Below are 24989 nucleotides of genomic sequence, written 5' to 3'. Positions count from 1 at the left end.
TCAAGATGTCACCACCTATTTCCCTACATTCTATATCCTCCACGTCCTGCTCCACAGTGTAAACTGATGCAAAGTACTCATTTAGTATCGCTCCCATCTTTTGCAGCTCCCCACATAGGCTGCCTCGCTGACCTTTGAGGGGCCCTGTTCTCTCGAGGGTTACCCTTTTGTCCTTAACGTGTTTATAAAATCCCTTTGGATTCTCCTTAGACAGCATTGGCAAATAGGGTTAATGTCCCCTTTTTTGCCCTCCTGATTTCTCTCCTAAGTATACTCCTACTGCCTTTATACTTTAATAATTCTCTCGATCTCTGCTGTCTACATCTGACGTATGCTTCCTTCTTTTTCTTAAACAAAACCTCAATTTCTCCAGTCATCCAGCTTTCCCTACACCCACCAGCCTTTCCTTACACCCTAACAAGAATATACTCTGAACTCTCATTATCTCATTTCTGAAGGCTTCACATTTTCCAGCTGTCCCTTTACCTGCAAGCATCTGTCCCCAATCAGCTTTTGAAAGTTCTTGCCTAACACCATCAAAATTGGCCTTTCTCCAATTTAGAACTTCAACTTTTAGATCTGGTCTATCCTTTTCCATCACTATTTTAAAACTAATAGAATTATGGTTGCTGGGGCCAAAAGTGTCCCCCACTGACACCTCAGTCACCTGCCCTGCCTTATTTCCCAAGAGTAGGTCAAGTTTTGCACCCTCCCTAGTAGGTACATCCACATACTGAATGAGAAAATTTTAACAAATTCCTCTCCATCTAAACCCTCAACACTATGGCAGTCCCAGTCTGTGTTTGGAAAGTTAAAATCCCCTACCATTACCACCCTAGACACTTGGTTCAAATGAACACAAAGGTTTCAAGCTGTTGGGTTCCACTTATGCCAATTGCCAGAGAGAACAGTGGCTACAGAATGGAGTTAGCAGCAGGGACAAAAGATGCTGGCTTTGGTCTTTCAAACCGAAGAAATAGCTATTTATCCAGAATCCTATGTTAAATGTGCAGTATGACAAATTAGAAGCAAGCAAACTGATGGATGTGATCTAGAGCGGAGTGCTGCCAGTCCAATTGTGGAAAGTAATGCTGGATTCTTAGATGATACCACTAAGGGACAGCATGTAGAGGTAGTGATGACACACAAGTGGGAAGACAGCAATTATAGTTTGGTCGTTCTCTGGCTAAGAATGGAACTGGCAAGTGAATGTCTAACCCAGGTAGACAGTGAATAAAGAATACTGGAGAAGGGAGATGTGAATAATCGTATCCAATGCTCCTGACAAGTCAGGAAGGACAAGGAGTTTACTTGTGTCACAATCAACTGGAATGTTGTTTTTAAACATTAAGAACTGTTGTTTTGGTATGGTCTCAAAAGTGGGAAACCTGTTTGCAGCGATTCAAACATGGAGTTCCAGGAAGTTGAGCAAAGATTTGTAAGGCAACAACTCATTCAAGGAATTGATAGATAAGAGGGAGATTGGAGATGAAACAGTAGCTTGTAAAAACAAGAGGATATTGCAGCTAGCAACTCCATCCCAACTGCTACTCACACTTGGATCACTAATTCAGCAAGGATCCTGAGTGAGGGCTTTAGTTCTAAGCCACCTGTGACAATATTTTTTAATGACCATCTTGAAAAGATTATTGTTCCTCACCAACTCATTTTTTATTTCATTCATGGGAGGCGGAAGTCACTGGCTTGGTTAGTGTTTATTGCCCATACCTAATTGCACTCAAGGTGGTGGTGGCAAGCCACCTTCTTGAACTGCTGCAATCCATTAGGGAGGGGCTCCACAATTTTGACTTGGTAGCACTGACGCACGCTTAAAGCATTGATAGTCATTAAACTCTATCAATGCAAAAAATTTCACATTTTCCTTAAGCAGACCCATCTTCTTCTACAAACAGATCACTAACATACAGCGCAAGGCTACTGCTAGACAAAGGATCAAAGAGAACAGAGTGAAAAACTTAACTAATTTCGCCCTGGGGAAAAATCTCTGGCTACTGAATATCTATTCCTCTCATTATTTTGTACACCTCGATCAGGTCTTCTCTCCCTCCTTCTCTCCAGAGAGAAAAGTCAGAGCTTATTCAACCTTTCTTTATAAGGCAAGCCCTCCAGTCCAGGCAGCATCCTGGTAAACCTTCTTTGCACCCTCTCCAAAGCCCCTGTATCTTTCCAGATACCAGAACTGAACACAATATTCCAAATGTGGTTTCAAAAGGGAAATATAGCCCTGGAGCAAAACCTCGCAGCTCTTAAACTCGATGCCCCTGTTAATGAAAGCCAAAACACCATATGCGTTCTTAACAACCCTGTCCACTTGGGTGGCAACTTTGAGCGATCTATGTACTTGAACACCAAGATCCCTCTGTTCCTCCACACTGCCAAGAATCCTGCCTTTAATCCTGTATTCAGCATTCGAGTTCAATCTTCCAAAATGCATCACTTCGCATTTATCCAGGTTGAACTCCATTTGCCATTTCTCAGCCCAGCTTTGCACCCTATGTCGCGCTGCAGCAGTCCTCTATATTATAGACGACACCTCCAACTTTTGTGTCATCTGCAAATTTACTAACCCACCACTCAACCTCCTCATCCAAGTCATTTATACAAACAACAAAGAGCAGAGGCCCAAGAACAGAGCCCTGCGTGACCCCACTCAACACTGTCCTCCAGGCAGAATACTTTCCATCTACAACCACTCTCTGCCTTCTGTCAGCCAGCCAATTCTGAATCCAGATAGCCAAATCTCCCTGTATCCCATACTTCCTGACTTTATGAATGAACATAATGCAACATTCCAAGGCCTTTCACAGCAGGGTTCTGAAAGTAAGTGTAAAATACCAAGTTACATAAGGAGAAATCGAGATGGCAGAAAAAGAGGCAGAAAAGATTTACAGGAATGGCTGTGTGAGCACGGTCAGGGACAAGGGACCTTAGCTACGTGGCTAGATTGGAGAAGTTTGGATTGATCTCTTCAACCTTCTCTGAAGAGATCAATCCAAACTTCTCCAATCTAGCCACATGGCTAAGGTCCCTCGAATGTTGTGTCAACGTTTAAAATATCTTCTCCCCAGCCTCTGCCAAGGAATTAAAACAAAGATATCCAATTTGTAAGAAAGCTGATTAACATGAACAGCAGCAGTTATAACTTATTCCAATTTTGTAATTGAAAGACTAATACCATAGTTTGGTTATGTACAATTGCACGTCAAGTGAATAAACAAAGCATTGACTGTACCCAAGAAAACCAAAAACCTCTCCTACAAATATTTACATATATTTGAGATGCTAGAGAGTCCAATAACAGAGAAAGTGATGTCTGCAGATGCTGGAGATCAGAGTCAAAAAGTGTGGCACTGGAAAAGCACAGCCGGTTAGGCAGCATCCGAGGAGCAGGAGAGTCAACATTTCGAGCATAAGATCTTCATCAGGAATTTTTGGTCTGAGAACTGACCTGACTCATTACCTTCAGTAGGGAGACCTGAGACAGTGGTCTTTTCTCTACTGTGCCTTGACAGCAACTGCCCCAAGTTTTAGTACATCCCTCACCACGTAATCCTGGACCTTGCAATGTGCAGCAATCAGGGTCAACTCCTTGTTCTGGAAGACCAACATGTTTCAGACAAACCAAAGACCATCATTCACTAGCTTGATGGCCCTCTTGGCACAGCTGATTTTTGTCTCTGTTCCCCAGGATGCGCATTGACTGTAGAGCACAGAGACCTACGTCACAGTGCTGCTTGTGATGAACTTTGACACAAAACATTGCATCTTACTCCAGAATTCCTTTGCTGAGGCACATTCCAGAAGGGAGATGTGTGACAGTCTCAACAACCTCACCAACCCCCAGTCATTTTCTGTCAAATGACAGACAGTCTGCTCAGGAAACCACTCAACAGGATCCACCCTCGCCTATTCCCTCAGGGTCTCAACAACACTGTGCACTGACCACTTCCTGATGGACTGGTGACCAAAAGGTATTTCTCTTTGCAAATTTCAGTGAAGGCCAGGTGAAACGGAACTGTCGAACCACTGGGAGTGTTCTGTGGCAGCGAGGACAGTCCCATCCTTCCAAACACCAGGGACAGGTAGAACCTCAGCACGTAGTGACACTTGGTGTTTGCACATGGAGGGTCTGCACACAGCTTGTTGTAGCCACACAGAAAGGTGGCCATCAGGATGAGGGCAACATTGGATAAGTGAAGGAACAACATAACCAGAGTTTTGGACATGAAGTCCCTGCAGACCCAATCCATCTTAGGCTTCCAGATGAAATGGAAGATGGCTCGGGTGACTCAAGTCCTCTGATCTGATAAACCTATGGCGACTTTACTATTTACCACCCCCTCCCCCGTCACAACTGAGTTCCTTTGAACAGAGAATGGGATGGGTTTGATGGTACTGTTGCAACAAGAATTAATCAATCAATCATTCTCAACCTCAGCTGAGCTTTCAAAATAACTTCTTTATCTCAAGGACTGTCTGCTTCCACCAAGATACACAGTCTGCCTTAAGTCAATTTCTGATGAAACGTTCAACTATCACTCTCTACTCAACTATCCTAATGCTTTCCTGGTCAGCCTCCATAAACTTAAGCTCATTCTGAATGCATTTTTATATCCTTGTACAAACTTCTGTTCACCAATCATTCTTGTGTTTGTGGTATTACATTGGCCCCTGCTCCTTGAACATTTTATTTTAAAGTTCTATTGCCTGAGTTCAAACATTTTTATTGTCTCTCCCTTCCCAAACTTCAACTTCAAGCTCTACAACCTTCCAAAAGTTCAGCTTCCCCTGTTGCCCACCCTACAGCCAATTGGGCTTTCAAGCACATAGGGAGAGAATTCCAGAGCTTTGAGCCTAAAACTAGCTGCTCTCTTCTCCCCCACCCCCCCAAGTACAGCTTAAAACGGATCACCAAGCAAATTTATCTTCTCTCCACTTATCACCACTACGGGAAGGTCAATGTTAGTCTAATTACAGTGATGGTGTACCCTACAATGATTTCCCACATTTAAAAGGTGCTGTAAAACCAAGTAATTTATAAAGCATAATGCTACCCTAAATTAAGCACAGGCCTTCCCCTAACATTGTTAACCAATGACACTTGCTGAAGCTTTGGATCTGTCAATCAGAAATAAGACCTGTTGATTTTTCTTTTCACTAGCCCTTAGATGTAAAGTCAGCCCTACCACTAACTGAAAAGGGTTAAACTTGTCACCTTTCAGGTCTGTATGATGGTGTACCACATGTTACATAGCCACATATTGTGTTAGCAGCAGTTTCAAATAGGAATCAAGGCTGAGCTTCAATAAAATCTTTCATTCAAAGTGATAGTGTTATTGTACAAAGAGCAAAGAATAAAGGACACCTGCCATGAACAAGAACAGAGTTGTATTGTATAGAATTTTACCATATTGTGTAAAATATTTCTATAGTTATCATTTTCATCTCCTGTGCAAACTCAAAACCAGAGCAAAAGTTCCAGAGACACAAAGTCCTACAGCAGAGAGACAGACCCTTTGGCCCAAACTGGTCCATGCCTACCAAGATGTCCATCAACGCTAACTCCATTTCCCTGCACTTGGCCCATTATCCTCCTAAACCTTTTCTATCCATGTGTTTATCCAAATGCCTTTCAAAAATGTTGTTAATGTACCCAACTCATTTCATTTGTGTACCGCCCTCTAAAAATAAAAAGTTGCCCCTCCGGTTCTCTTTTATTCTTTCCATCTAACCTTAAACTGAAGTCCTCTAGACTGCATTTCCCTAACCCTGGGGGAAAAAGACTGAGTGCATTTACCCTATCCACACCTTTCATGATCTTCTACAAGATCCCTCCCCCAGTCTCCTATGTTCTAAAGGAAAAAAAAGTTCTCGCTTATCCAACCTCTTCCTATAACTCAGACCCTTGAGTCCTGGAAACATCCTTGTAAATTACTTCCAATTTAATAATGTCCTTCCTGTAGCAAGGTGACCAAAAACCAAACCCACACTCCAAGTGTGGCCTCTCCAACATCCAGTACAACTGCAATATAACTTCCCAACTTCTATACTCCAAGCCCTGACTGAAGGTGGTCAGTGTGCCAAAGGGCTTCTTCAATGCCCTGTCTGTGACTCCACTTGCACTTGAACACAAAGGTCCCTCTGTTCCACTACACTCCTTAAGGCCCTACCATTCACCATGAAATTCCAACCTTGATTTGACTTTCCAAAATGCAAGACCTCACACTTGTCTATATTAAACTCCATTTGCATTTTCCAGCCCACCTCCCCAACTGATCAAGGTCCTGCTGCAATTTCTGATAACCTTCCTCACAGTTTACGACACTGCCTATTTTAGTGCCATCAGCAAACATCCTAATCATGCCTTGTACATTCTCATCCAAATCACAGATATACGTAACGAACAGTAATGGGCCAGCACTGATCCCTGAAGCACTGAACCACTAGTCACAGGTCTCCAGTCCAACAATTATCCTTCCACTATTACCATCTCTTTCCTACCATCAAGCCAATTGTGTTTCCAATTCCCCCTGGATGCCATGCAATCTAACCTTCCAGAGCAGCCTATCATGTGGAACTTAATCAAAAGCCTTACTGATATCTATGTAGACTAAATCAACTGCCGTGCCCTCATCAACCTTCTTGGTCACTTCAAAAGAACTCTACCAAACTTGTGAGGCATGATCATCCACACACAAAATGATGCTGACTATTCCTAATCAAATGCTGTCTTCCCAAATGGAAGTATATCTTCAAAGTTTGTGAGAAGATTTGTAGCTCGGGTGCTCGCTGTTGTGGTTCTGTTCGCCGAGCTGGGAATTTGTGTTGCAGACGTTTCGTTCCCCCGTCTAGGTGACATCCTCAGTGTTTGGGAGCCTCCTGTGAAGCGCTTCTGTGATGTTTCCTCCAGTATTTATAGTGGTTTATTCAACCAAAACTCTGGGTCAGATATGTAGATGACACCTTTGTAATCATTAAAAACACAAATAGAAAACACATACCGGATCATCAACGCCACACTCACAGGAATCAGATTCACTAGAGAGGAAGAAAAGGACAACCAACTCCCATTCCTAGACGTGATGGTACAGAGAACACTGAACGGAGAATTCACCACAAAGGTATAACCCAAAGGACTAGCCACGTTACCATACATCAAGAACATTTCTGAACTGACAGCCAGACTACGACCACCACTAGGACTCAACAGCACACAAACCAACAGCGACTCTCAGACAACTCACCAGGACAAAGGACCCGTTAACCAGCATGAGCAAAACCAACGTAGTGTACAAAATCCCATGCAAGGGCTGCACAAAACACTACATAGGACAAACAGGAAGACAGCTAACGATCCGTATCCACGAATGCCAACTAGCCACGAAACGAAAGACCAGTTACCCTTAGTAGCCACACACGCAGATGACAAGCAACACGAATTCGACTGGGACAACATTACTATTATAGGACAAGCCAAACAGAACAGTCAGGGAATTCCTAGAGGCATGGCACTCATCCACAGATTCAATCAACAAACACATCGACCTGGACCCAATATACCGGCCACTGCAGCAGACAGCTAGAACTGACAACCGGAAGCGGCAGAGACAAACCACTATCAACGCCGGAGGAAACATCACAGAAGCGCTTCACAGGAGGCTCCCAAGCACTGAGGATGTCACCTAGACAGGGGATGAAATGTCTGCAACACAAATTCCCAGCTCAGCGTATAGAACCACAACAGCAAGTATATCTTATCTCTCAGAATCTTCTCAAGTAACTTGGGGCAGCATGATGGCTGTGATTGGCACTGCTACATTCCAGCACCAGGGACCCAGATTCAATTCCAGTCTCAGGTGGCTGTCTGTGCGAAGGTTGCAGATTCTCCCAATGTCTGCGTGGATTTCCGCCAGGTGCTCCCACAATTCAAAGACGTGCAGGTTAGATGAATTGGCCATGCCCAGTGCAGCTGTACAGGACATTGGTTAGGCCGCTTCTGGAATATTGTGCACAATTCTGGTCTCCTTCCTATCAGAAGGATGTTGTGAAACTTGAAAAGATTTACAAGAATGTTGCCAGTTGGAGGATTTGAGACAAAGAGAGAACCTGAATAGGCTGGGACTGTTTTCCCTGGAGCGTTAGAGGCGGAGGGGGTGACCTTATGGAGGTTTATAAAATCATGAGGGGCATGGATAGGTAAATAGACAAGGTCTTTTCCATGGGATGGAGGGAGGAATCGTCGTCGAGAATTAGAGGGTATAGGTTAAGGGTGACAGGGGAAAGTTACAAAAGGGACCTAAGGGGCAACTGTGCACACTGAGGGTGGTGATTGTACAGAATGAGCTGCCAGAGGAAGTGGAGGAGGATGGTACAATTGCAGCATTTAAAAGACATCTGGAAGGGTATACGCATACAAAAGGGTTAGAAGGTTATGGGCTAAGTGCTGGCAAATGGGACTCGATTAGGTTAGAATATCTGGACGGGATAGACCGACGGGTCTATTCCGTGCTGTATTCCTCTATGACTATCAGATGCCCACAGTGTTCAGGGATGTGTAGGTGCATTAGTCAGGGGTAAATATAGGATAATAGGGTAGGGGAATGGGTCTGGGTGGGTTACTCTGGAGGGTCGGTGTGGACATGTTGGGCCAAATGGCTTGTTTCCACACTGTAGGGATAACATACGTATCAGGATGTTTGGCTTCCTGGTATTTAGTTCCCTGCTTTTTCTTTGCAGCCCTTCTTGAATAAGGGCTTGAAAGATTCACTACCCTTCAGTCTTCTGGGACCTCACCCATGGGTGACAATGATGTAAACATATCAGCCAGGGCCCCCACAATTTCTTCCCTAGCCTCTTGGATATATCTGGCCAGGACCAGGAGGTTAACCCACCTTCATATATTCTAATAAATCCAACACCATTTCTACTATGAGATAGACTGTCCCCAAGATACGACCACTAACTTCCCCCAAGTTCTTAAGACTTCATGTCTTTTTCCACAGAAAACACAGGAGAAATATTCATCGAGAACCTTGCCCACCTCCTTTGGTTCGACACATACACACCCACCTCAGTCCTTGAGAGGTCCTATTCTCTAGGAGAAAGTGAGGATTGCAGAAGCTGGAGGTAGAGTCACAAGTGTGGTGCTGGAAAAGCACAGCCGGTCAGGCAGCATCCGAGGAGTAGGAAAATCGACATTTCTGGCATAAGTTGCCAGAAACATTGATTCTTCTTCTCCTTGGATGCTGCCTGATTTGCTGTGCTTTTCCAGCACTTTTTTTTAAAATTAGATTAGATTCACTATAGTGTGGAAACAGGCCCTTTGGCCCAACAAATCCACACCAACCTTCCAAAGAACAACCCACCCAGACCCATTCCCCTACATTTACCCTTGACCAATGCGCCTAACACTACGGGCAATTTAGCATGGCCAATTCACCTAACCTGCACATTTTTGGACTGTGGGAGGAAACCGGAGCACCCAGAGGAAACCTACGCAGACACGGGGAGAATGTGCAAACTCCACACAGACGGTTGCCCGAGGCGGGAATTGAACCCAGGTCCCTGGCGCTGTGAGGCAGCAGTGCTAATCACTGAGCCACCGTGCCCCCCCCAATATGGAACGCTTCACAAATTTGCATGACATCCTTGCACAGGGGCCATGCTAATCTTCTCTGTATCGTTCCAATTTTAGCATATGTGTTGCCGAAGCAAGCACATTCTCAGCTCCTGTTCTCTCTCTAGTTATTCTTTTTCCTTTTAAAATACCTCTTTGGATTCACCCTAATCTTCTCAGGCAAGGCTATCTCATGCCCCCTTTCCATCCTCCTGATTTCCTTCAAACATAGAACAGTACAGCATGGTACAGGGTTTCTTCAGTAAACTCCTGTATACCTACATACCTCCAGGGATTAATTTGATCCCAGCTGCCTGTATTTGAGCCATATCTCCTTTTTTCTGGTTAAAGCCTCAATATCTCTCAATCATGGTTCCTATTTCTGTCAATCTTGCCTTTCACCCTCACAGGAACATATAAACCTTAAACTTTAGCTATCTCCCTTTTAAAGACCTTCAACTTGTCAGATATACCTTTGCCAACAAACTACTCTAATCAACCCTGCAAGGTCCTGTCTTATTCCATCAAAATTTGTCTTGCTCCAGTTTAGAACGCGAACCTGTGGCCCAATTTTGTCCCTTTCCATAACTATTTTAAAATTAATAGAACTATGGTCATTGGTGCCAAAGTGCTTCCCCACTGTCACCTCAGTCACTTGTCCTGCCCTATTTCCCAAGAGTAGTTAGAGTTTTGCCCCTCTTCAAGCAGGACCCTCTACATACTGCTTGAGGAAACTTTCCTGAACGCACTTAAATTCCACCCCATCCAAGTCTTTAATGCTTTGGTAGTCCCAGTCTATGTTAGAAAAATTAAAAACCCCTACTACGACAACCCCATTGATCCTACAACTCTCCCCAAACTCCGTGCATATTTGTTTCACTAACTCCCATTGACTATTTGGGGGCCTATTGTACAACCCCATCCCCTTATTTGTTAGCTCCACCTACAAAGTCTCACTAGATAATTCTACAGTTACTTCATTTGATTATTACTGTAATAGTCATCTTAATCAAAAACTTACTCCCTCTTCCTTCTTTCGACCAACTCTGTCCTGCCTAAAGCACCTGTACCTCCCTTAGCCAGGTTTCTGTATTGGCTATAATATCCCAGTGGAGAAAGTGAGGTCTGCAGATGCTGGAGATCAGAGCTGGAAATGTGTTGCTGGAAAAGCGCAGCAGGTCAGGCAACATCCAGGGAACAGGAGAATCGACGTTTCGGGCATAAGCCCTTCTTCAGGAATGAGGAAGGTTTGTCCAGCAGGCTAATATAAAATGTAGGGAGGAGGGACTTGGGGGAGGGGCGTCGGAAATGTGATAGCTTATGCCCGAAATGTCGATTCTCCTGTTCCCTGGATGCTGCCTGACCTGCTGCGCTTTTCCAGCAACACATTTCCAGCTATAATATCCCAGTCCTGCATACCTATCCATAGCCTGAGCTCATCAGCCTTACCTGTCAGACCTCTTGCATTAAAATAGATGCAATTTAATCCAACAGGCATTCCTTGCTCCCTGTCACGTTCCAGCCTGACCTTCACTTTACTATTTCTGATTACGGCATCTCCTTCCAACATCGCACTTGCCTCCATGCTGACGATCGACCCACCACCCTGTAATTAGATTAAACCGTCTCTGGAGTACAGCAACTTATCTCACATTATAAGTCACATTTTCCGATTAATTAGCATTAGCAAACCTGGCCACCAAGATATTGGACTCCCTCCAACTCAGATGTAATCCGTCCCTCTTGTACAGGTCACCTCTGCCCCAGAAAAGATCCAAATGTTCTAAAAATCCGAATAACTGTCCCCTGTGCCAATTCTTTAGCTGCACATTCATCTACCATATCCTACTGTTCTTACCGTCACTTGCACATGGCACTGGAAGTATATGGAAATTACCACTGTGGGGGTCCTGGACTTTAAACATCTTTTGTAGCTCTCTATCACCACTCCACAGGTCCCCACCCCTATGTCATTTGTGCCAACACACAATGACTTCTGGCTGCTCACCCTCCCCCTTAAAAACTAGGAGAAAGTGAGGACTACAGATGCTGGAGATCATAATCGAAGCGTGTCGTGCTGATGAAACCGTTCACCAGGAATAAAGGGAAATTCCTCATTCCTAAGGGCTTACATCTGAAATGTCAACTCTGATGTTACCTGACTGGGCTTTTCCAGCACAACACTCTTTGACTTCCCCTCGAGAACGTTCTGCAGCCACTCCGAGACATCCTGGAACCTGGCATCCGGGAGGCAATGCACCATTTTGGATTCCCATTTATGGCCCAGAATCTCCTGTCTGTCCCCCTATCAAGCCTCCTATCACTAAGGTCCAGCTTAACATTATCCTTTCCCACTGTGCCCGAGTGCCAGCCGTCCAATGATTCGCTTTCATTGTGAAGTGTTAATGGAGTACAGACCTTATCTCACATTATAAGTCACATTTTCAGATTAATTTATAATTTCTGATAGTCTCTAGATAAATTTAAAGGGGTGGCACAGTAGCTCAGTGGTTAGCACTGCTGCCTCACAGCATCGGGGACCCGAGTTCAATTTCAGCCTCAGGCGACTGTCTATGTGGAGTTTGCACATTCTCCCCCTGTCTACGTGGGTTTCCTCTGGGTGCTCTGGTTTCTTCCCATAATCCAAAAGATGTGCAGGTTAAGTGAATTGGCCATGCTAAATTGCCTATAGTATTAGATGCATTAGTCGGGGTAAATATAGGGGTGGGGAAAACGGGTCTGGGTGGGTTGCTCTTCAAAGGGTCGGTGCTGACTTGTTGGGCCGATCGGCCTGTTTCCATTATAAAACGTTCTCAAAAAAATTGTTAATCAGCCAAACTAAAATCAAAGGAGAAAGTGAGGTCTGCAGATGCTGGAGATCAGAGCTGCAAATGTGTTGCTGGAAAAGCGCAGGTCAGGCAGCATCCAGGGAACAGGAGAATCGACATTTCGGGCATAAGCCCTTCTTCAGGAAAAGCCTTCTTCCTGAAGAAGGGCTTATGCCCGAAACGTCGATTCTCCTGTTCCCTGGATGCTGCCTGACCTGCTGCGCTTTTCCAGCAACACATTTCCAGCTAAAATCAAAGGAGCATATTTCTGCAGATGCCGGAATCCGTACTAAAAATTGAAAATGCTGGAAATCAGTGGGTCAGGCAGCATCCAAGGAAAGAGCAAGCATTGAGTTTAGATGAGTCTTCAGAGCTGGAGTGAAGTGTGGAACAACATTTATGGTGGAGGAAGCAGATTGATGGTGGAGAAAGGGTGTTGATAGTGCAATTAACTAATCATAATGTGAGAATGGCAGAACAATGGCACGTCTAACTGCCAAACTGGAAAGATCAGGCAGGAGGCTGGAAGAACACAGCAAGCAAGGCAGCATCAGAAAGTGGAGAAGTGGACATTTGGGTGTAACCCTTCTTCAGGACTGGGAGGGGGGGGGGGGGGGTAGGAGGGCCGATAAGTGAAGACAGGTAGAGGATACAGCATGGTTGGTCAAGGGGAGGAATGAATCCGGTTGATGGCAAGGAGGAGTGGAAGGGAGGGGAAGGGAGGTTATTAGAAATTGGAGAACTCAATGTTGAGTCCTCCAGCTGTAGGCTGCCCAAGCAGAAGATTCCTTCCATTAACCAGCCAGGTCATATCCTCTGTCTTCACCTATCCACCACCCTGCTGCTATCACCCCGTTTATCTGCAACTCCCTCTACACCTACCGAGCCCTGAAGAAGGGTTACGCCTGAAACTTAGACTTCGCCACCTCCTGATGCTGCCTGGCTTGCTGTGTTCTTCCAACCTCCTGTCTGTCTATTTTGGATTCCAGCATCTGCAGTACTTTTCATCTCTAAACTGGAAAGATCAGACAGACAGCCAGAGAGGAATTGGGGGTGTGAAGAGGGCAGAATAGGACATGGTGACAGAGAACACAAGGTAAAGCTGAAAGGCTGAAGGAATGGAATTCCAACCACAATTTTCCCCCCCCCCATTATTGCATAATGTCACCCCCCCCATACACACATCATGTCAGCTCTGAAAGAGTCATTAGCCTCAAAAGGTTAGCTTGGTCTCTTTCTATGCATGCTGTCTGACCTGCTGTGACTTCAAGCATTTTCTGTTTTCAACTCGTAATACTTGGAAATCTACCCAATTACCAGCATGTTCATAACAGCTGCTCAGATGCTAGGATGGAAAAGGGCAACAAAATATAGCAATTACCTGAATAAGTGGCCATATAAAAATGCTTTGGCACAAGCAGTGCCCACCCACATCACCACTAATAGCCCTACAACGAACTTTCCTTCCATAGAGTTTCTAATAATATTCAGAGAGGAAAAATAGGCACTTTGACACTGGTTAGCATTTTTAACATCAATGCAACACTGGAATAACCCAATTGCCTTTCATTGGCTGCTGCATGGCAATTTCCTAATAACAGATTAGGGAGAGATTACAAATTTAGAATCCCACTACTGTTTGTAAATCTGAGTTTTAAATCCCACTGGCACACTATTCACAGGGGTATTAGCTCAAGTGTTCATGCCATACATATTGAACATATTACCACTAATATTGCATGGGGAATAAAATCTAAGTTTAGTCAAATGTACATTAATGTGATAACACCCACCTTTTATTGCACAAGTCATTGCATATGTTGCTCTCGTCACTACCCAACTCAGCACTAAAAAGGTTCGAAGAACATGAAGATAAAATGTATAATTGCATTGTCGGGCATTTGCTCACAGCTCAAATTTCACAGCATAAAATGTCTCAAAAGGTCATAATTACACTGAACAGAAACCCCAGTGACAACAACGATCCCAAATCGCTCAACCGTACAGGGAAACAGCAGGAAGATTGGAAAAGCAACAGCAATTGCAAAATCTACAATTAGGGGAACTAAAGGCATTTCTGCAGCAAATTCAGGATGGTACATTGGTTCACTGGTGCCAGGTTCCCGATGAAGGGCTTACACCAGAAACATTGATACTCCTGCCTCTTGGATGCTGCCTGACCTGCTGTGCTTTTCCAGCACCACACTGTCGACTCACGGGTGCCAGGGTCAAGGACATAACTAGATTGCAGAGCATTCAAGTCTTAAGGAGGAAGGGAAGAAGTGGTGAACAGGAGTGCTCAAAAAACCAACAGCATAGATGGAGTGAAGCATGGGATCCTGCACGCAGATTTTAAGTAGCACCATAAGCAGTATATACTACGTTTATGTCTGAATGACTCTTGGTACTGCACGGTCAGAAGCAGAAAGACAGGACGACAGAGCAAATTACTGCACGTTTTAAGACAACATGCTAGGAGAGCTTTTCAATTCCTGGGACATTGGAACCATTTCAAAGGGTGCTGAAGCTGGTTGAGGCTAGACAGATTCAACCAGAACACAGTCAGAACCAAAGGCTTTTCGGGCAGTATTAATAGTAAGGGTTTAAACTAACTTAATTGGGGAAGGGGGATGAGAACTTGACCTTGCTTTCCTCAATGTTTACAATGAATTGGAAGAGACAAATAACACTAGAGTAAGTAATACTAAGATTGCTAGGAGAAAAGCAAGTGCAAAATAGTTTAATTAGGTTAACAGTGCACGTATGTGAATAAAGAGTGTAGTGAATAAGGCTGCTGAGTTCCAACTATGCATAGTCAGGTGGGAATATGTTGTGGCAATAATGGAATCCTAGTTCAGAAAAAAAGAGTAAGACTATTAAATATTCCCAAACAAAAAATGTTCAGCAAAGATTAGGGGACAGAACTGTTAAGGTTGTTTCTGAAGAGTTGGTTCAGGAACAGTTGAGTTACATTCCCATGAGGGGCAAAGATAGGACAAACAAAGCCAGATCTTCCCATAAGACAAAAGGGAGAGAGTAAAGCAAAACAGACAAGAAAGGATGCATTTAACAGACACCACATCAATATGTTTCTAGACAGTAAATAGGGAAAACTGTTCCCACTAGCAGATGGCTGAAGGACACCAATTTAAGTTAAATGGCAAAAGAATTAAAGATAACACAAAGGAAAAAATAACTTTATACAGGTGACTAAAATCTGTCATTAATGCACAGGAATCAATTTCAATGGTAGCCTTTCAAACAAAAATGGGAATGTTTGCACAGCTTTGGAGAAAAGGCAGAAGAGTCGGACGAGCTCTCGCAGGGAGCCAGCATATACACTGAATGGCCTTCTCTGTACTATAGATGGAAATGTGTTGCTGGAAAAGCGCAGCAGGTCAGGCAGCATCTAGGGAACAGGAGAATCGACGTTTCGGGCATTAGCCCTTCTTCAGGAATGCTCATTCCTGAAGAAGGGCTAATGCCCGAAACGTCGATTCTCCTGTTCCCTAGATGCTGCCTGACCTGCTGCGCTTTTCCAGCAACACATTTCCATCTCTGATCTCCAGCATCTGCAGACCTCACTTTCTCCTTCTCTGTACTATAATCTTTTAGCAACAGTTAGTGACAATTTGCACTAACTTTCACATTTAACACTAATTTCCACATTACAGCAGATGCAATTTAAACTATAAAATTGTGAAAGCTGCAATTTGCTCCTAACCATATTCAGCTCACATTTTATGCAGAAACTAACCCACGTCCCATTTCAAACAATTACAATCCAACATCACATCTACAAATTCTCAGAACTCTAGCAGAGCACATCTGCACTTGGATCTTTGATCAGGAATAAACTTATCAGTAGGAATAAGAGACATGCAATTTACATGCATACCAATTTCACAAGTTTAGAACTGACATTTACATGTATTACACATCCATACCTCATTTTATGTAAGCTGTTCAGTTAACAAATATAGGCACTTGGGACTTCCATTTCTCAGTTTGTTATCTTTATTCAAAGATCTTCCTAAATTCGGGTTACCATGCCACCACAATCTCTCTCCTACCCACTTGTCTTTATTTCACTCTGATTAGTATTTCAGGCAGGAGCCAACGTTGGACTGCCATCAGCTTGATCAAATAACATAAGACAGAAAAAAACAACAATTTGGGGTGTAACAGCTTTGGCTTATGCAAGCGATAATGATATAAAACCTGGATGATTCTTTCTGATCACCCTTCCTCGCTGGGAGCATGACAGCCAATTACACCAGAGAAGTTAAAAGACAAAAGATTTAACTGGGAAACTTACACGATCAAAAAACATTCGAAAAACAAACTGATGGCTAAAATTTGAAAAAAAGGACCATTTAGAGTGTTTGATGTACACCCTTCGCCCACAATCTGAAAGTTTAGATCAGAGTGGTGCTGGAAAAGCACAGTAAGTCAGGCAGCATCCGAGAAGCAGGAAAATCGACGTTTGGGGCAAAAGCCCTTCATCAGGAATGGAGGAAGGGAGCCTCCAGGGTGGAGATATAAAAAAAAATCTGAAAGGCTGAGGGAAGCTTATCCTTTTGGTTAAGCACAGACCCTCAATGGACTGTCCATGCCAACTAATCCGCGTTTTCTGTTTGTTGCCCCAGATTCCTATTTGATATAGCACCTCCTCTTGTGGAGAGGATAGTGAGGGAGGCAGAGAGACACCCTTCATCAAACCTACCCCCATTTCCTCTATTAAATAAGACGCTGATGATTAAAAGACATAATGCGGGGTGTACAAAATAAAAGCAGCATACCCCCATCCCCCTGACAGTCAGTGACACTGCCTCTGAGTGACTCCCCCTCGGCCTGGGCCTGGGCCTGGGCCTTGACCCTTCGCCGCCCCGACAACTAACCGGGTGCCCACAACTCGAAAGGCCGCTCCCGGCCGTTACTCACCAGCAAAAGGGGGCCAGCTGACCACTCACTCCGACAGCAAACTGCTCACCCGGCTGAAAGATAAAGATTTTAGGGAACAACGAGTAGGTGGGGGGGTTGGAGGTCGGGGTAAGGAATAGATTCACTGAAGCGCAAAAGATAATAAACGGGGGAAGGGGAAAAAAAACTCAGAGACAACCTAACCTAATGACAAACACCCGCCATGTCGCCTTCTCCTATTGGTTGTGTTGAGTGATTGGTGGAGAGTGACCGCTGACGATTGGGTAGGCGTCACGTCAACCATAAACAGGGCGTACCCGCCCCCTGCGGAGGCGCTTCCGCTTATCAGGCTTGGTTGCGAAGCGCGGCGCCTACGTGATAAAAGCGGTCCCTGCGCGGCTGACAAACCAGTGCGCCCTGTGAAAGTAGTGCCGCAATTTACCCCCCCCCCCCCGATAGGTGCGTTCAAACACCTGCAAAAACCACAAGCGCGGAACCTTTATCTAATTACGGAATTTTCCAAGTGTCCTTGTTTGCTTTCCTGGGAAATGCCTCGTCTTGTCACACAGAGTAAAGGAGCACCACCTACATTACGGCAAAATATTATTTCGCCGATATGAGTAAAGCCCCGCCTCCCGGCTGCTGCCATTGGTGGAGGGGAGACCTTGGCAACATTGAGGAAGGTAGTTTGCTGGCGAGCGGAAGGTAATCGGCTCTTTCCACCACCCACCGTGTAAACCACCTTCTGCTCTTGATTGGTTAAGGGAGCCAGTGGGAGGCAGCTTGGAGGAAGACACACATGCAACCTCCATCATTAACCCTGGCGTGTTATTTGCGTATGCTTCGCAAATGTGCATCACCATCTCTTGCTTTAAAGTCGACGGTATTCCTATGCAAAACGTTCTTTCTGCAGCGACAACTGGATAAATAAAAAGTTTCTGTATGAAAATTACCCATATCTTACAAATGTTTTGCAGTCAGGCTCGTGAGATTATTCAAGTTTCCGGAACAAATAATAGCACAGACTATGGAAAGGGTTAAAAGTCTAACTTAGGCACAGGAGATAAGGGGGCAACTAAGACAAGGAGTAGTCAATACAAGACTGGAGTATATACTTAAATACTGCAGTACTCAAGCCTAAAATTGGCAGATACGGTATTGTGGGCATCACAGAGATGTGGCAGCAAAAATTGTGGCTGGGAACTAAATATCCAAGGATACACGTAAGAAGTGAATTTAATGGATAGCAAGAAATGATATAGGGTATAAGGCAGAGCATTTGTGTGGGGAAAATTGAAGTCCAGCACAGGGAAGACACAAAAACAAATTACTGGAAAAGCTCAGCAGGTCTGGCAGCATCTGTGGAGAGAAATCATAGTTAATGTTTGGGGTCTCGTGGCCCTTAGGCCTCTGAGGTTCTGAGTTCTGTTTTTGTTTCTGATTTACGGTGTCCGCAGTTGTCTCAAGGTTAAAAATCACACAACACCAGGTTATAGTCAAACAGGTTTAATTGGAAGCACACTAGCTTTCGGAGCGACGCTCCTTCATCAGGTGTCTCGGTTTTTAAAGGGAAAAACCTCCTTTTGGGAGTGTGTACAGGCCTCTGAGCAGTCGTCAAGATTTGTGGCAGAAAATAAATCGTATACAAAAGGCATGTAAGAAAGATACTATTATAATAATTATGAAAGACTTCAAAATGCAGGTTGACTTAGAAAATCAAGTTGATAATTGATCCCAAGAAATGAAATTTATGGAAGGTAAAGATGATGGCTTTTTTGGATCAGCTTGTGGTAGAGGCCACAAAGGAACAGGCAATTCTGTATTTGGTGATGTAGAAGGCAGATGAGATTAGGAAACTGAGGATGAAAGAACCTCTAGAGGACAGTGACCATAATACAGGGCGACCCCCGTATCCGCGGAATCGTTTTCCGCGGTTTCAGTTACCCACAGGCGGCACGCTGGCCCAGTGGTTAGCACTGCTGCCTTACAGCACCAGCGACCTTGGTTTGATCCTAGTTTTGGGCGACTGTCTGTGTGAAGTTTGCACATTCACCCCATGTCTGCGTGGGTTATTGTCGTATAGTCCAAAGATGTGCAGGTTAGGTGAATTGCCCATCTAAATTACCCATGGTGTTCAGGGATTTGTAGATTTGGGGCATTAGTCATGGATAAATATAGGATAGTAGGGGAATGGGTCTGAGTGGTTACTCTTCAAGAGGGTCAGTATGGACTTGTTAGGCCAAAGGGTCTGTTTCCACACTGTAGGGATTCTATTCTATGATTCTAGGGTACATTCCGGAACCAGGAGACAGGGGCTGCCGGGAAGGTAAATTTCCCGGCACAGTGGCTCAGTGGTTAGCACTGCTGCCTCACAGCGCCAGAGACCCGGGTTCAATTCCCGCCTCAGGCGACTGACTGTGTGGAGTTTGCACATTCTCCCCATGTCTGCGTGGGTTTCCTCTGGGTGCTCTGGTTTCTTCCCACAGTCCACAAATGTACAGGTTAGGTGAATTGGCTATGCTAAATTGCCCGTAGTGTTAGGTGAAGGAGTAAATGTAGGGAACGGGTCTGGGTGGGTTGCGCTTCGGCGGGTCGGTGTGGACTTGTTGGGCCGAAGGGCCTGTTTCCACACTGTTAGTAATCTAATCTAATCCACAAATGCGTTTACTCCTATCCGTGGTTTCAGGTTCTGCGGTAGGTTTCGGAATGTATCCCCCATGGGTATGGGGAGGGGGACCAATTTATTATAGAATTTACCCTGCTGTTTGAGAACAAGAAACTGGAGTCAGATGTAATGGTATGACAATTGAGTAAAGGTAACTAACTATAAAGACATGAGGGAGGAACTAGCCAGAGTTGATTTGAAGAGCAGCCTAGCAGGGAAGACTTTGGAGCAGCAATGGCAGGGGTTTCAGGAGGAACAGCAGAAATTCATCACAAGGAAGAAGAAACACAGTAAGGGGAAGACAAGGTGGATCTGACAAAGGGAAGTCAGGAACAACATAAAAGCAAAAGCAAAAGAAAAAGCATACAATATGGTGAAGATTAGTGGGAAGCCAGAAGACGGAGAAGCCTTTAAAAAACAACAGAGGACAAATATCAAAAGCAATAAGGAGGAGAAGATGAAACATGAGAGTAAGCTAGCTAGTTATATAACAAGTTTGCAAGATTTTTTTAAAAAGATAAATAAAAATTAAGAGGGGCTAGCATGGACATTGGACCTCTGGAAAAATAAGGATGGAAAATTAAACAAAACAAAAAGGCAGAGGAACTGAGAAATTCATTGCATCAGTCTTCACAGTGGAGTACACCAGCAACATACCAGAATTTCAACAAAGTTAGAGGTCAGAGAGGAGTGTAATGCCATCATTAAGCAGACGATACTGGCAAAGTCTAAAGATGATAAATCATCTGTACCAAATAGGCAATAGCTAGGTTTCTGAAGGAGATAGCTGAGGAGGTTGTGGAGGCATTACTGGTGATCTTTCAAGAATCGCTGGAGTCAGGAAGGGTCCCAGAAAATGGCTAATGTAATACCCCTATTTAAGAAGGGAGCGAGGCAGGAGACAGGAAATGATCGGCCAGCTGACCTGACCTTAGACATTGGTACGGTTTTAGAGTCCATTATGAAGGATGAGATTGAAGTACTTAAAATAGGGCTGAGTCAGCACTGCTTTGTTAAGGAGAGATCATGCCTGATAAATCTGTTTGTATTCTTTAAGTATGTAATGAATAAGTTAGACAAGGGAGAGCCAGTGAACGTGATTCATTAGGATTTCCAGAACGTCTTCAACAAGGTCTCGCACAGGAGGCTGCTGAATAGGTTAAAATTGCATGGTGTTAGGCACTGGCAGGAATAGACGATTTGTTGACTAGGTAAAGGCGTCTTTATCGGGATGGCAGCCGGTAACTACTGGAGTTCTGCAGGGGTCAGTGTTGGACTACATCTATTCATGTTGTACATTAACTATCTAGACGAAAGAACTGAAGGCATTGTTGCCAAGTTTGCCTATGATACAAGGATAGATGAAAGGACAAGTAGTGTTGAGGAAGCAGAAAGAGGCTGCAGAAGGATTTGGACAGGCCAGGAGAGTGGGCAAAATGATAGATAGAATACAATATGGGAAAGTGCACTTTGGAAGGAAGGATAGAGGCATAGACGATTTTCTAAATGTGAAAAAGCTTCAGAAATCAAAGAACAAAGGGACTTAGGAGTCCCAGTTCAGGATTCTCTCAAGGTTAACATTTACACGACGGTTGGAGGAAGAGTGCCTCATCTTCTGCCTGGGAACCCTCGCGTGGGTTATTGTCGTATAGTCCAAAGATGTGCAGGTTAGGTGAATTGCCCATCTAAATTACCCTGTTCCTTGGATGCTGCCTGATCTGTTGCGCTTTTCCAGCAACACATTTTCAGCTCTGATCTCCAGCATCTGCAGCCCTCACTTTCTCCTCCAAGATTTACATTAAGTTGGCAATTTAAAAAATCAAATGCAATGTTAGCATTCATTTTAAGAGGGCTAGAGTACAAAAGCAAGGATGTACTGCTGAAGCTGTGTAAGACTTTGGTCAGACCACATTTGGAATATTGTGAGCAGTTTTGGGTCCTGTATCAAAGGATACAAAACTTGAAGCAGCTGGGACTGGAGGTTTGAAGCAGAACTGGGGTCTGGTGCAGGCAGTCAGAATGTTTCTGATGAAGAGCTTATGCTCAGAATGTCGATTCTTCTGCACCTCAGATACTGCCTGACTGGCTATGCTTTTCCAGCACCACACTTTCTTTTGACTCTAAAGGAAGAATGCACTGGCCTTGAAGGGGGTCCAATGGACGTTCACAAGAATGACACCAGCTTGTTGTGAGGAACGACTAAGCTCTTAGTCTGTACTTGATTAACTTTAGAAGGATACTGACAGGCCTGGATAGAGTGGACATGGAGATGTTTCCACTAGTACAACATGGATAGGTTAGACTATTTCTGTGCAGTATGACTCAGACTCTGTGACTCTAGGAGAGACTAGAACCTGAGGGCACAGCCTCAGAGTGAAGGAACAATCCTTTAGAACTGAGATAAGGAATTTCTGCAGCCAGAGGGTGATGAATCTATGAAACCCCTTGCCACAAAGGGCTTGGAGGCCAAGCTAGGTTCTTGATTAGGGGATACAGAGAGAAGACAGGAGAACGGTGTTAAGAAACATGTCAGTCATGTTCAAATGGCAGAACAGACTCAAGAGCCAAATGGCTTAACTTTGCTCCTACAGATTATGGTCTTATTCTGAGAAACAATAGGAATACAATAGGAGTAGAAATACACTATTCAGCCAGAGTCTGCTCCATCTATTCCCATAATCCTTTGACTCCTTCATAGATCAAAATTCTGCCTAATTTCTGCTTTCAATGTACATAATAATCACTCCACCAATCTGTGGGTTAGAGAATCCTAAAGATTAAGATCATTAGTATAGAACTTCTGCATGTATTTTATTTAGAAAGTCCTTGCCATGTACAATAGCAAGACTTGCCTATTTTATATTCCATCCTCTTGAAATAAAAGCCAATATTCCAACATTCTCACAGCCCTCGCATGCAAACTGGGTTCCTCTGTACAATAACATTCTGTAGTATCTTTCCTTATAAATAATCTGTTCTTCCAACCATGTGGACTTCATTTTTTCACAATGTAATTCATTTACCAATTGCTATTAACCTTTTCACTCAACCTATGTACATGGTATCCCTTTGCAAACCTTTTTAGATCCTTCTACAATTTGCTTTGTAGCATCAGCTAATTTGGATACATACGACCCTCCATTCAACACTAAATAGTTCAGGTCCCTGTACTAATTCCTTTCCCATCCCAGTACTTACAGCCAACATATGCATGTGGTTATAAAACATCAAATTTTATGGGCAACAAGTTCTCAAGTTCCACTGAAATCTTAAGGGATTCCAACATCCACTGCATCTAAACACTGTTCAAACATAAACTGGGGTGGAATTTTTTAGGCCTGCTCAGGACTTTTATCAGGATGGGCAAACAAACTTAATTGGACTGGAAGCATCTGGTTAAACTTAAAAGTTCTCAAAACTTGTCAAGTAGATCTGTGATGTATTAGCATGTCATGAATACAGAGGAACCTCAATCATCCGAAAATCGGATAATCCGAAGATCTCGAAGTCCCAATAGAAACATTACATCAAAGAGGTGTTTCCAACAGTGATCGCGACTTTTATTTACAGTGATTAAACAGGTACCATCTCCAAATGACTGATCTCCCACCCTCTCTCTCTCCCCACACTTTCCCTGGAATTCTACAGGGGGGTATACCCTAAAGCCCCCTTCCCCACATAATCTCTCCAACATTATCCTATACAGGGCAATGTGGAACCTGTCAAAAAGTTGCAGTAAAAAATTGTGTGTGGCTGTGCGTGCTATTTGGCAACTCACCCCAAAAAGGCAGTGTGGGGGGAGGTGTTGGGGGTGGGGGGGCAGAGGGGGAAGAGGTGTTGCACACAATCTTCTGAACGGGGAGCAGATTTTTAAAACTCCAAGCCCCAGTGGAAAGTCATTTAATCGATTAACCAAATAATCAATTATCCAAACGAAAAAGTGCCAGCCCATCTAGTTCGGATAATAGAGGTTTCCCTGTACATATGAAGTGTAAAAATGTATAGATAAAGTTACTGCAGTCCTACCAAACCATCGGGTACTCCCCCATTAGAGAGAGATAACTAGTGGTGGTTTAACCTGATCATCTCACATCAGGAAAGTTGAGAAGGACAGTCCTTAATGATAACTTCAGCCAATGAAGGAGATGAACCCACACTATTAGAGTCACTCTGCATCATAAACCAGCCATCCAGCCAATTGAGCTAAGTGACAGTCCCTCCCCAAGTGTAAACCTGGCATGGCACATTTCTTCCTTCAATCTCAAGTGAATGCAAACTTCTTTCGTTACTAAGCCCCTTCATAATCAAGCACAAGGAATGTTAATGTTGAAACCTGATTGGGCCAACAAACCTGCCAAGCAAGTATATCACACAGGCTGGACTCAAAAGGTGATATTTTACATTTGTGACCTTGTCCTATACAAACCTTGGTGAAAAGTTGTGATGAAAGGTCAGTGACTTATGCTGGCCAAGCAACTGACTGTTATAGTTCCTTTTATGTTCAAGTGTGAACCTTGGCAGATGTCTGAAAGCTGTGGTGTCAGTTTTGCAACATATATGATTTGGATGCGAGCATAAGAGGTACAGTTAGTAAGTTTGCAGATGACACCAAAATTAGAGATGTAGTGGAAAACGAAGAAGGTTACCTCAGATTACACAGGATCTTGATCAGATGGGCCAATGGGCCGAGAAGTGGCAGATGGAGTTTAATTCAGATAAATGCAAGGTGCTGCATTTTGGGAAAGCAAATCTTAGCAGGACTTGTATACTTTACGGTAAGGTCCTAGAGAGTGTTGCTGAACAATGAGACTTTGGAGTGCAGGTTCATAGCTCCTTGGAAGTGGAGTCGCAGGTAGATAGGATAGTGAAGGCAGCGTTTGGTATGTTTTCTTTTATTGGTCAGAGTATTGAGTACAGGAGTTGGGAGGTCATGTTG

The 24989-nt window shown here is 44.0% G+C and overlaps 1 protein-coding gene and 1 non-coding gene across 9 annotated transcripts in view; both read right to left on the bottom strand.

The window, feature by feature from the left end:
• Positions 1–17766, bottom strand: part of kdm4b (lysine (K)-specific demethylase 4B) — a 479312-nt gene extending 461546 nt beyond the window's left edge. For 2 of the 8 annotated variants that reach the window (XM_043720922.1, XM_043720924.1), the window contains exon 1: positions 17410–17766. The gene's annotated coding sequence lies outside the window, so the exon portion shown is untranslated. Of the gene's footprint in view, positions 1–14258; positions 14284–17409 lie in introns of those variants that run through there. The other 6 variants (XM_043720917.1, XM_043720921.1, XM_043720919.1 and 3 more) reach the window with 5 other exon arrangements.
• Positions 9633–9739, bottom strand: LOC122539226. The gene has a single exon (XR_006309005.1). It is a non-coding gene; the product is annotated as a U6 spliceosomal RNA (small nuclear RNA).
• Positions 17767–24989: the final 7223 nt, after the last annotated feature.

The sequence above is a fragment of the Chiloscyllium plagiosum genome, chromosome 31, assembly GCF_004010195.1.
Source record: "Chiloscyllium plagiosum isolate BGI_BamShark_2017 chromosome 31, ASM401019v2, whole genome shotgun sequence".
NCBI classification, from domain to species: Eukaryota; Metazoa; Chordata; class Chondrichthyes; order Orectolobiformes; family Hemiscylliidae; genus Chiloscyllium; species Chiloscyllium plagiosum.
Note: the sequence above shows the minus strand (reverse complement) of the source record. Positions and strands in the feature narration are given on the sequence as shown.